The sequence below is a fragment of the Sinocyclocheilus grahami genome, unplaced genomic scaffold (genome assembly GCF_001515645.1).
Source record: "Sinocyclocheilus grahami isolate Dianchi unplaced genomic scaffold, SAMN03320097.WGS_v1.1 scaffold230.1, whole genome shotgun sequence".
NCBI classification, from domain to species: domain Eukaryota; kingdom Metazoa; phylum Chordata; class Actinopteri; order Cypriniformes; family Cyprinidae; genus Sinocyclocheilus; species Sinocyclocheilus grahami.
Genome location: NW_015505409.1, coordinates 2,168,857 through 2,178,999, shown reverse-complemented (window position 1 = coordinate 2,178,999; position 10,143 = coordinate 2,168,857).

The following is a 10,143-nucleotide window of genomic DNA, read 5'->3' as shown; positions in this document are numbered from 1 at the left end:
ACAACCCAATTGCTGGGTTTGTCCCTATTTTACCCAAGTGTAGGAAGTACTAAAGAACCATTTTAGTATATTAAGTACAAAATAAGTGTGTGAAAATAGAGCACTTTAAGTACATTATGGAAGTGTACTTTTTTTTAACCTGGGGGTGACTATAGAAAAACATCAACCTACTAAAACAAACTTTCAGGCAAACCCGTGGTAATGTTTGATGAGTTGACTATTTGTTTTCTAGCACTTTGACATTTATTGATGAAGATAGTGAATGAAAACTCATCAAGTAGGACTGACTGAAATAATTAAAGAAAGTTAAACAAAGCCGGTCACCCATAATGATTATCAATTTTTAGCAAACTTGTCATCATCAGCATTCACAAAATCTTATGTGGCATATAGATGACAATGTAAAAAAAATCAATAAAATGAATCGCCCACAGTATAAAACACATTTATTTAGTGAATTAGGCATGAGTATTTGGGATATAGTGGGAAAATGTAAAATTTTCCAGTTTAAGGTAAAAATCTATATTTTTAATCCAATAAGTGTGAATTTCAGTTAATCAATATCAGGTTATTTTACTGTTGAAAGCGGAGGATGGGAAATATGTTTTTGTTTACTCCAGTTGTTGATTGTCTCGACCTGTCTCCTACACCTTGCATTAGGCCATTGTATTGGATGAAGAATGGATTGTGAGGTTTCAGGCCCATGTTATTTTGACAGCGGAGCAGTGTGAATAACATTTTGAGTTTCCCTGGCTTCCTGAGCAGGCAGATGTAATAGTATTTACTGGAGATCCAGGAGAGAGTATCTGCTCTGTGGTCTAACTGTCCTCGTTAGGTAAACCTAATAAAAAGAGTTTGAAATCAAATCCACCGCTTTTAGCACTGGCTAATCGAAAAAGTCCTAACTAGATATAGAGACTGCAGTAATCGTGTAGGCCAGTGGCCAGAGAGTGCAGCAAATAAAGTTAGATTCATAAAATGGCAGCCTTTGTGAGGTCTGGATCCTGCCCAAGTGCAAGAGAAGATGACTTGAGTCCATTAAGATAGATTCATGTTAAGACAGGTGCATTTATTGCTACTCATGTGGAAATATACAGCAATTAATTGCAGCTTCGTTAATGACAATGGCAGGAAATAATTAATACCTAGTAATGCATTATTGTGTTCAGTCTAGGTACATGCTGGTTTCTGGGTTGGAACTTGGAAGTAGTTCACCCTTCCTCTCGGTTCACCTCCATAACACAGCCCTCCTGCAAATATGGTAGAATCAATTGATTTAAGAAATTTAGACTTGCTGGAGATTTAAAAAATCATGTCATATCTGTATTTGCGTAGTATTATATATTGTATGCATACTGTGTGTGGCTCTTTTAAAGACTTGATTCCAATTGATCAGTCATGCCATTCAGGGGTCAGATATTTCCTAATTATGAATTATTTAATTTAGCTTTAATTATTTGGTATGTTTGACAATAACATGCGAAAGTTCAAAGTATGCACCAGCTGGCTCCAGGAGTAGTAACTAATAAGAGGGATAATATACAATCACACATTAATATTTATTTACATTAAGACAGCATTACCATGCACCTAATATAAAAGCAACAATCAACTACAGCTTACAGGAACTATTTCCTGTGATCTTTGAGAATGAAATATTTTCTCTCAGCTGAGAAGTTATTTAACTGTAACTTGAACTTGTCATTGGAAAAAAAAAGACCCAATTTGTCTGCAGTCCTGTAACAAAATCCAACAATGACTTCATTTTTTAAGCCTTGCTCTGCTATTTAAAGCATTATCTGTCACTGCCCAGCACTGAACGAGATTTTTCAGCCAAAGACTTTATGCATTCGCCACAAGCAGGTCTTGGCTTAGTGATGTAATGGATAAATAGGACTTATAAACAGAGAGTTGATCATTTGAGTCCTTTTTGGGTCGGGTTCAAAACGTAACAATACCGGAACGCTGCATTCTACACGAGTGATGGATTACATGATTAAAGCGGCTTTGGATAAAAAGTATCTGCTAAAAGGCAGCTAATGGCATTAGGCCGGTGTAATAGGAAGAAGTAATTTTGGCACTGTACGTGGGCTTTTACAGTGCAAACTACATCGCTGATAGCTAAAATAAACCAGAACCTTTAGGCTGGCTTGCCAGTTTGCTGAGATTTATTCATAGTCAATATACAAGCACTTACTCCAGAGTCATTCAAATAATGAAGTCATGTTTAATGTATGAATTGATCTCTTTCTGTTGTATTAGAGGTACATCAAAGCAGTGATATAAAGCATTGTGGATCATCAGAACCTGACCCTAATGCGGAGTTCTTACATCCAGCTTGATTCTTGCCAAGCGTGAGCTGATATATATTCACACATAAATGTGACATAACATGCAATCTTTTGTAGCTGATCTGAAAACAGTTGAGATGCTTCTGCTGTGATTACCGAGAGTAAAACGGAAGAGCGGGGAACTGGCGTCAGATCAGGTTAAAAGGGCAGCCGAGTCTCGGAGCACAATAGACCCCCTGCGATGAAGCCTATAGGCAAGTTGCTGGGTGCTTGATGTGTGCGGTTAAAAGAACATCAGGCTGACAGGGACTCCCCCCAACATGCCTTGCTGCCCATCAGTGAATGTCTACTCGGATCACACAGGGCCGTAAGCAGAGCGCTGCTGAACGGCAGACTGACAGCTGCTTATAGTGTGAATACAAGTCCAGAAGCAGCTGTTGCCTGCTGCAGCATGTTATATATTAGTTCATGTCTTTTGCCCTATAGTTTTCCTGCATGATGATAATCATCATACATTTTGTTACTTTCACTGGAATTCATTGGCATTTTGTTAATGATTATCACCGTTGCCACCCTAGTAAAAAAGTAATATATTTAAAATACATTAATTTCATATTAATATAGTTCAAATCTATTAACATATTTACTGACATATCACTCTATACCTACTGATATTATACTGATACTGATATTAAAATTATAATTAAACTTTGGAGTACTACTTGTGAACAATGCACATTTCTTATTATTAAGCATAAAATGTGTTTTAATGTCACTATTGATGAGGATTGTATGATCTCTGAATAATATCGGTCTTTAAATGCAAGATATAGTGTACCTGAAGCATACTTGCAATAGTTCCACTTTAGCAGAATCAAATATATTTAGTATATCTTTAGTTGTACTTCAGCTCTACTTCCGCACAATGAAAGTGCATTAAGTACAAAATTAGTTGTTCCACTTTAGCAGACTTTAAGTATGCATTATACCAAATGTACAATTGCAGGGTATTTTTATTAAGCACGTAATGTACATGTATATACTTAGTATGAAATAAATGTATTTCAAATACATTTATTTAGTTTTTCAGGGCATCTTCATCATATTATACATTTTTACTGAAATTATTTTTTTTCATAAGATGGTAAATTTTGAATGGTAGTGTATGAAAAAACATATTTTCACAAAAATATAAAGCTGTGCAACTGTTTTGAGTACCAAATAGGCAAATTAAAATGATTTCTGAAGGATCATGTGACCCTGAAGACTGGAGTAATGATGCTGAAAATTCATTTTTTTCCTGTCTTTACAGGAATATTTACAAATATTTTTAAATACAAAACAGTTCTTTTAAATTTTCCTTTATTTGTACTGTGTTTACTGTAGCTATTTTTTCATTAAATAAATGCAACCATCTTCATCATATTTTTAACTGATTGTATTGCTCCAATAGAGCATCTGCAATGTTTTTAAGCCACAATTAGTTCTTTTTTAACTTTGAACATTCAGAGTCATTCTCAATTGGACAAACAACTATGTTTTCTTTTTAGGGATTGAGTTTAACTTGAGGATTAAGTTAGAATTTCATATCAAGTAATGTAATTGTAATTTTCAAATTTATTCATTTAATATTTTCTATTAACTCTATAGCTAATTAGTTTGTGTCTGAGAACATGCATATATTTAGATTTATCACTTCACTTTCACATACCTCTGTATATATTACACACTGTGTGTTGTAAATTGTGTAAATACTGTATGTATATCTCGTACAATGTATGTAATGTTATATAATGAATAGCTAATTCCTTATAGATCTCAGTTCTGGTTTTGGTTGTGCAAAAAGTCTTTCATTGTTTAAGAGCATTGTTTACAATCAGAAAACTCGTAATTCTGACAAATTGTGTTAAAATTCCTGCACCTCAAAAATAGCATAAATAAAAAATCTCTATTTCATTGATTACTTGAAACAAAATTGTTACTTATAAACAAACAAACTTTAATTCCTTTATTCTACCAATAATTTCTGCTCAAAGCAAATGATGATTTGAATGACGAGGTAACAAGACTCTCTCTCTGTGATTAACTGAGTAAGTGATAGTGAGATGCGAAGTCATGCCGAAGTCCTCGTCAAGTCTGTCAGCGAGGTTCTTGTCATTAGCATTACTGCTCTCACATAAAACATCATCATCACTACTGAAGTCCTATCCTCCCGCTGCTTTAAGCCCTTTTTTTTTTTAGCACACTTACACACAGAGGCTGCTGATAACTCCAAACGAGCACAACCCTTTCATCTGCATTTTGTGCATTGCCCTATGGGGGATTCTTCACAGCCACAAAGCCACCTCTGACATAATATGACTCAGTATCTTCACAAAATAAGCCTGACTCCATGTGACATAGCATATACTAAAGAGAGTAAAGTGAATGTATTAGAACTGTCAGTAATTTTATTCAGCTTTGATTTGGTGTTGTTTGGATACAGTACCATATTGTCCTAAAGAACCCTTTTATGCTGAAATGTTTATTTTTGTTAGAATTTAGACGTTTTTATTTTTTTTTATTCCTGCAATTTGGTTTTTAAAATCTGTCAAAACATTCTTTCAAAGCCACATCATTATTGTTTTTCTGGAGCTCAATCCAACTACACAGTTACTTGATATCCTTCTTAAACTTTTAATTCGACTTCTATTCTCTTCTACACATGTCATTGACAGAGAAATGCAATTTATTATTCATATTGTTAGGGTGTACAATAATTACTTGGGTTTATTCATTAACATATTCAGTCAAATCACTTGACATTTTCCTTGTAATACTGTGAAGCGCTCACATACTGTCCATTCACAACGGCTACTTTTGGCCTTTATAAACATAATTGCTTTTACTTAAACAAATAGAAGAGACACATTGTAACAATTATATTGACTCTCACACTACACTGACTGTTTCACGTTACCTTGGACTACATTTCCCATCTGCCTTTTTCATAGTCTAGTCATAGTCTTGTCTTGCCTGTTTTCCTGTGTTCAGATTCTTGCCTGTGTTTTTCGGATTACCCTTTTGTCTCGCCGCTCGGACTCTGTTTGCCCCTGCCTGGACTACTGCTGTGAACCTGGATTAGCTCTTTGCCTTGCCCTGTTGGATTACGTTCGCCGTTGATTGACCCTCACCTGTTTTCTGGACTACTCTTGTGTCTTGCCCACGATATACCTGTGTGCCATTGTTTGACCCTTGCCTTTTTTGTGAACACGCCTTTGAATAAAGCTTGCATATGGATCTGGACGTCTCACGTCCCTGTCGTTCCGTTACAATGTTCAGTCTCAATTATCATTTATGTATTCAGCTAATAGCTATAGTTAAAGCACTGTAATGCTACAACGTCGATTAAAAAAAATACTTAATTGACTTCTTGTCAGTTTTTTAAATCTAAAATCCTGACAGAGGTATTATAAGACCAGTCAGAGGAGTAAAAACACAAAACATAATATTAATAAATAATACTAAAGAATTATCTTCTACTATATTCTTTGTAACACCACAAAGGTTCTATAGGACTTTGTTCTTTATGGACCCTTTTAAAAAATAGAATCTGTTCTATAACCCAGTACTGTTTTGAACCATTTCTCTTAAGAATGTATATATTATACAAACACATTTTTATTAAATGTAATATTAATTTAGTGGGTAAAACAATTGCCCAGCTCATCTGTTAATGCTTTTTTTATTCTTGGGATCTAGAGTAGGACAGCATCATAGATCTTCATCAGCCAAATGAGAAGCAGCTTGGCGTTACTGGAAAAAGCCATTTCCTGATAAACTTCTTTTGTTTTGGAAAGGTAAATGTGTAATGTACAGTAGACATAACTGTGGTTTATTATTGTGTATTTTGGAATTGTTGACATAAGCGATATGCCATTGCTCTTGTACTGTTTTACAGCTTCAGGTTGCCAGCTGTCGGTTTCTGTGATATCAGGTTAGTTTACTCATGTGTTGTCTTTACACAGTGTGTTGTCATTTATAATTCTACACCATGCTGATGTAATTGATTGCCATCATTCTGAAGAAATCAGTAAGAAGTTGTAATACTGTGAAAAGCCTCTGAACCGCTGAAATATTGTTCTTTTAGAAACGGGGTCTATGTCAGGAGCTGTGGTGCAACGCACAAATCCAGGACATAAATTCAAATCTGACCTGGGTCATGGCTCTCTTGCCCCCTTTCTCACCCCAACTTTCCACTCTTCTATAAAATAAAGGCACAAAAATGTAGTCCATTTTGCCTATATAACTATTATAACATCATATAAGAGTTATGTGAGAGATATGAGTTATGATATGTATGATAGCTCTTCTCTGCCAATTGCATTTGTCAATGCAGACAACGCAATTATGTTTTCATTCGGAGACTGTGTCGGCCCCTGGAGAAGGAAATACACACTACTAGCAGAAAATGTTAGCCAGTTAGAATCATGTGATCTATGGTCTGTAGAGTGAGGTGTGTGGCGTGTTTCCATTCAGATCTGCATGTTAAAGGGGCTCCTAATAAAGCTTCACTGAACAAACCTGAAATAAGGTTAATGACACTGCATCAAAGCATCTATGTGACAAAATGTCATGACTAAAATGTCTTTTGTTAGTTTGGGGGAAGTTAAAAAGCCTTATGTATTGGTTTATTACAAAAAACGCAGCTTTTCACTTCACAAGACTTTAATTGATGGACTGGAATGGTGTGGATGATTGTGGTGTTTTTATCAGCTTTTTATCAGGACTCTCATTCTGACGGCACCCATTCACTGCAGAGGGTCCATTGGTGAGCGAGTGATGTAATGCTACATTTCTCCACATCTGTACCAAAGAAGAAACAAACCCATCAACATCTTGGATGGCCTGGCTGAGGGTGAGTAAACTGTCAGCAAATTAGCATTTATATGTGGACAGTTACTTTAATGGAGCGCTGAGCATCACAATCTTTTTTGTAGAGATGCGCATTCATTTAATAAGGATTGATACATTTTTGGCTGTTGATTTTGCTCTTCCAGTTCATAAGTCATGGGCACTGGGCTGAACACTAGATTTGCTCCTGTCCACCTGAATCGACCGTATCTCCTCTCGCCAACTCAAACTACATGACAGCTTTCTCCTTTAGGTCTGCCCTCACCTGTCCGATCATCATCACTGTGTCATCCAACCTGTCTGATATACAATATCAGCCTGTGGGAATGCAGCAGCATGATATTCCTTCTTACTTTTTCTGGAATCTGTCAATGTTTTGTCATAGGAAGTAATCTCTGTTTTATCTTTCATCTTTTATCTTTCTACATAATTGGGTGATATACATCATATTTTAATGCTAATTTTCCATCTAGATTTTGTGACTACTGTTCCTTATATTTTTCAGCAGCTGGTGCTATTTTGTGGCATACAAGACATGGTGTGTTACATCTGCTCTCCTATTGGTGTTTTAAAGTCACCACCTAGTGGACATTATCATATATTGCAAGTTCTTTTTTTTCTTCTTTTTTTTGTGCTAAACATCTTTCATTTCAATTTTTCTAAAATACAGTATAGTTTTTGGTTTGAATGTTTTGTACTGTATGAAATACCTCTTTTGCAGTTTCAAATAATGCCGTCTGTGACATTTCCCTAAGTAAACTCTAAATTTTTGTGTGCAACAAATTTGCTCATTTCAAAATCATACCATTACAAAAATAGAATTATGGTAACATGTAAACTGTGCTTTTTATTTTAACAACAACAACACACTAGTGAAATACAATGTTATTCATTTTAAACTAAAAGACTAAAATGCATATGTTCTTTAGATCAGTAAAAGTGTTCAGTCTAAAATCTTCAGTAATCAAAATGATGTACTATTATATATGATTAGATGCTATACAATATGTGGCATTAATGATTCACACGTTTCATCTCTTCACCTCAGCTGTGCACCTTAATTGATATGCTGATTTTGTATTTTTTCATTACAAGATTTTTAAAGTGTTAATTAGAATATGGACTCTGTATGTTGGGGGAGATACTGTCTCTTTTGTAAAGCATGTCTGTTTACTCTTGTGTGTAGCACAGGGTGTCAGATTCCAGACATTTTTGATATCGCTTTATTCCACAAACCAATTCCTATATCTTAATCATTTCAGCTTCTCTCTCAGCTGTCAAAATCTACTCGGTAACACTTTACACAAAGGTTTTTTTTTATTTAAGTTAGTCAACATGAATTTCACCACCTGCTAAGTGTAAGTGTAGATTCACTCACTACTCAACTGACATATCCATTTCATATTTGCTAAGAATGAGACACTGAGATTCTTGTTAGCCTATACTATACATCATACACAGTAGAAACTGGGGAAAGGTATCTGTTTTCTGCTGTTAAAATGGTTTCCATCTCAGACCATGTTATGCTATGGAGCACAGAAGTAGAGAAGTTGAAAAAAATAATTGTTGGGGCTTCCCTCAAAAAGCCCACACAATCAGCATAAGTGCTGTCATGCACAAGAGCCTTGAATTAATTAATTACAGATTCAATGACTCATGTGTTTGAATGATGACCAATAGCAGCCCTGTTGGTATCAAGTGGCTATTTTTTTAACTGCAGGCAAGGCTGTAACCAAGGCACAGAATATAGATATTCAGATACTGTTTGCTCATTTCTGATTCAGTTCCCTCTCCTACTAACTAGCCCTTTGCACAATGGAGAGTCATTCAGCATGACCTTTTCTACCAAAACTAGCATATGACTGAATGCATTTACCATGAACCCTTGACTACAATATAACATATTTTATATGCTATATATGCCGTTTAAATGTGGTTAATTTGTCCTATATGTTTTTAAATTCATGACTGAATTATTTCTTTCTTCCTTCATGAACAATTCTTTCGGAATTGTTTCTTTAAAGAAACAACCTATATTATCTTTAGCGGAGTCCGCTGTTTCTATAGCCCTTAACACCATCATTTAAAGCAATTGTATGTATGCTTCACATTGAAATGTTAGTTTCAAAATCATTCAGATGATACACTGAGCGCGTTTACATGCAGGTTCTTAAGCGGATTATGCTTAATAAGCCAAAAACGCACTTGGTCATGTAACCGGTTTTCTTTTATCGGAGTAAGGTCATAAACGGCGTAAGCATAAACCGGTCGCAACAGGTAGTTTTTTGCCTCTTACTCCGATTTCGCATGGCATGGAAACGCTAAGCCGCTTTCTGTCGGCTTATTGAAGTGCGCATGTGTGATATGTGACAGGAACGCTTCGTTAGTGCAGATTTAAGCGCATCTAGACCGAGCAAACGTCTTGCAGTAAAGAAAGAAGGAAATATATCACAAACGCAGACTTTTTCACGACTCAGAAAATGATAAACATGTGTTCTGAAGTGGTTCAGTCACAATGCTGCGTTTATAACTGCATGAGCAACCTGATCTCATGAAAGTGCGTATAAATACAGGTGCATCTCAATAAATTTGAATGTAGTGGAAAAGTTCATTTATTTCAGTAATTCAACTCAAATTGTGAAACTTGTGTATTAAATAAATTCAATGCACACAGACTGAAGTAGTTTAAGTTTTTGGTTCTTTTAATTGTGATGATTTTGGCTCACATTTAACAAAATATTGTGTTCAGTCTAGGTACATGCTGGTTTCTGGGTTGGAACTTGGAAGTAGTTCACCCTTCCTCTCGGTTCACCTCCATAACACAGCCCTCCTGCAAATATGGTAGAATCAATTGATTTAAGAAATTTAGACTTGCTGGAGATTTAAAAAATCATGTCATATCTGTATTTGCGTAGTATTATATATTGTATGCATACTGTGTGTGGCTCTTTTAAAGACT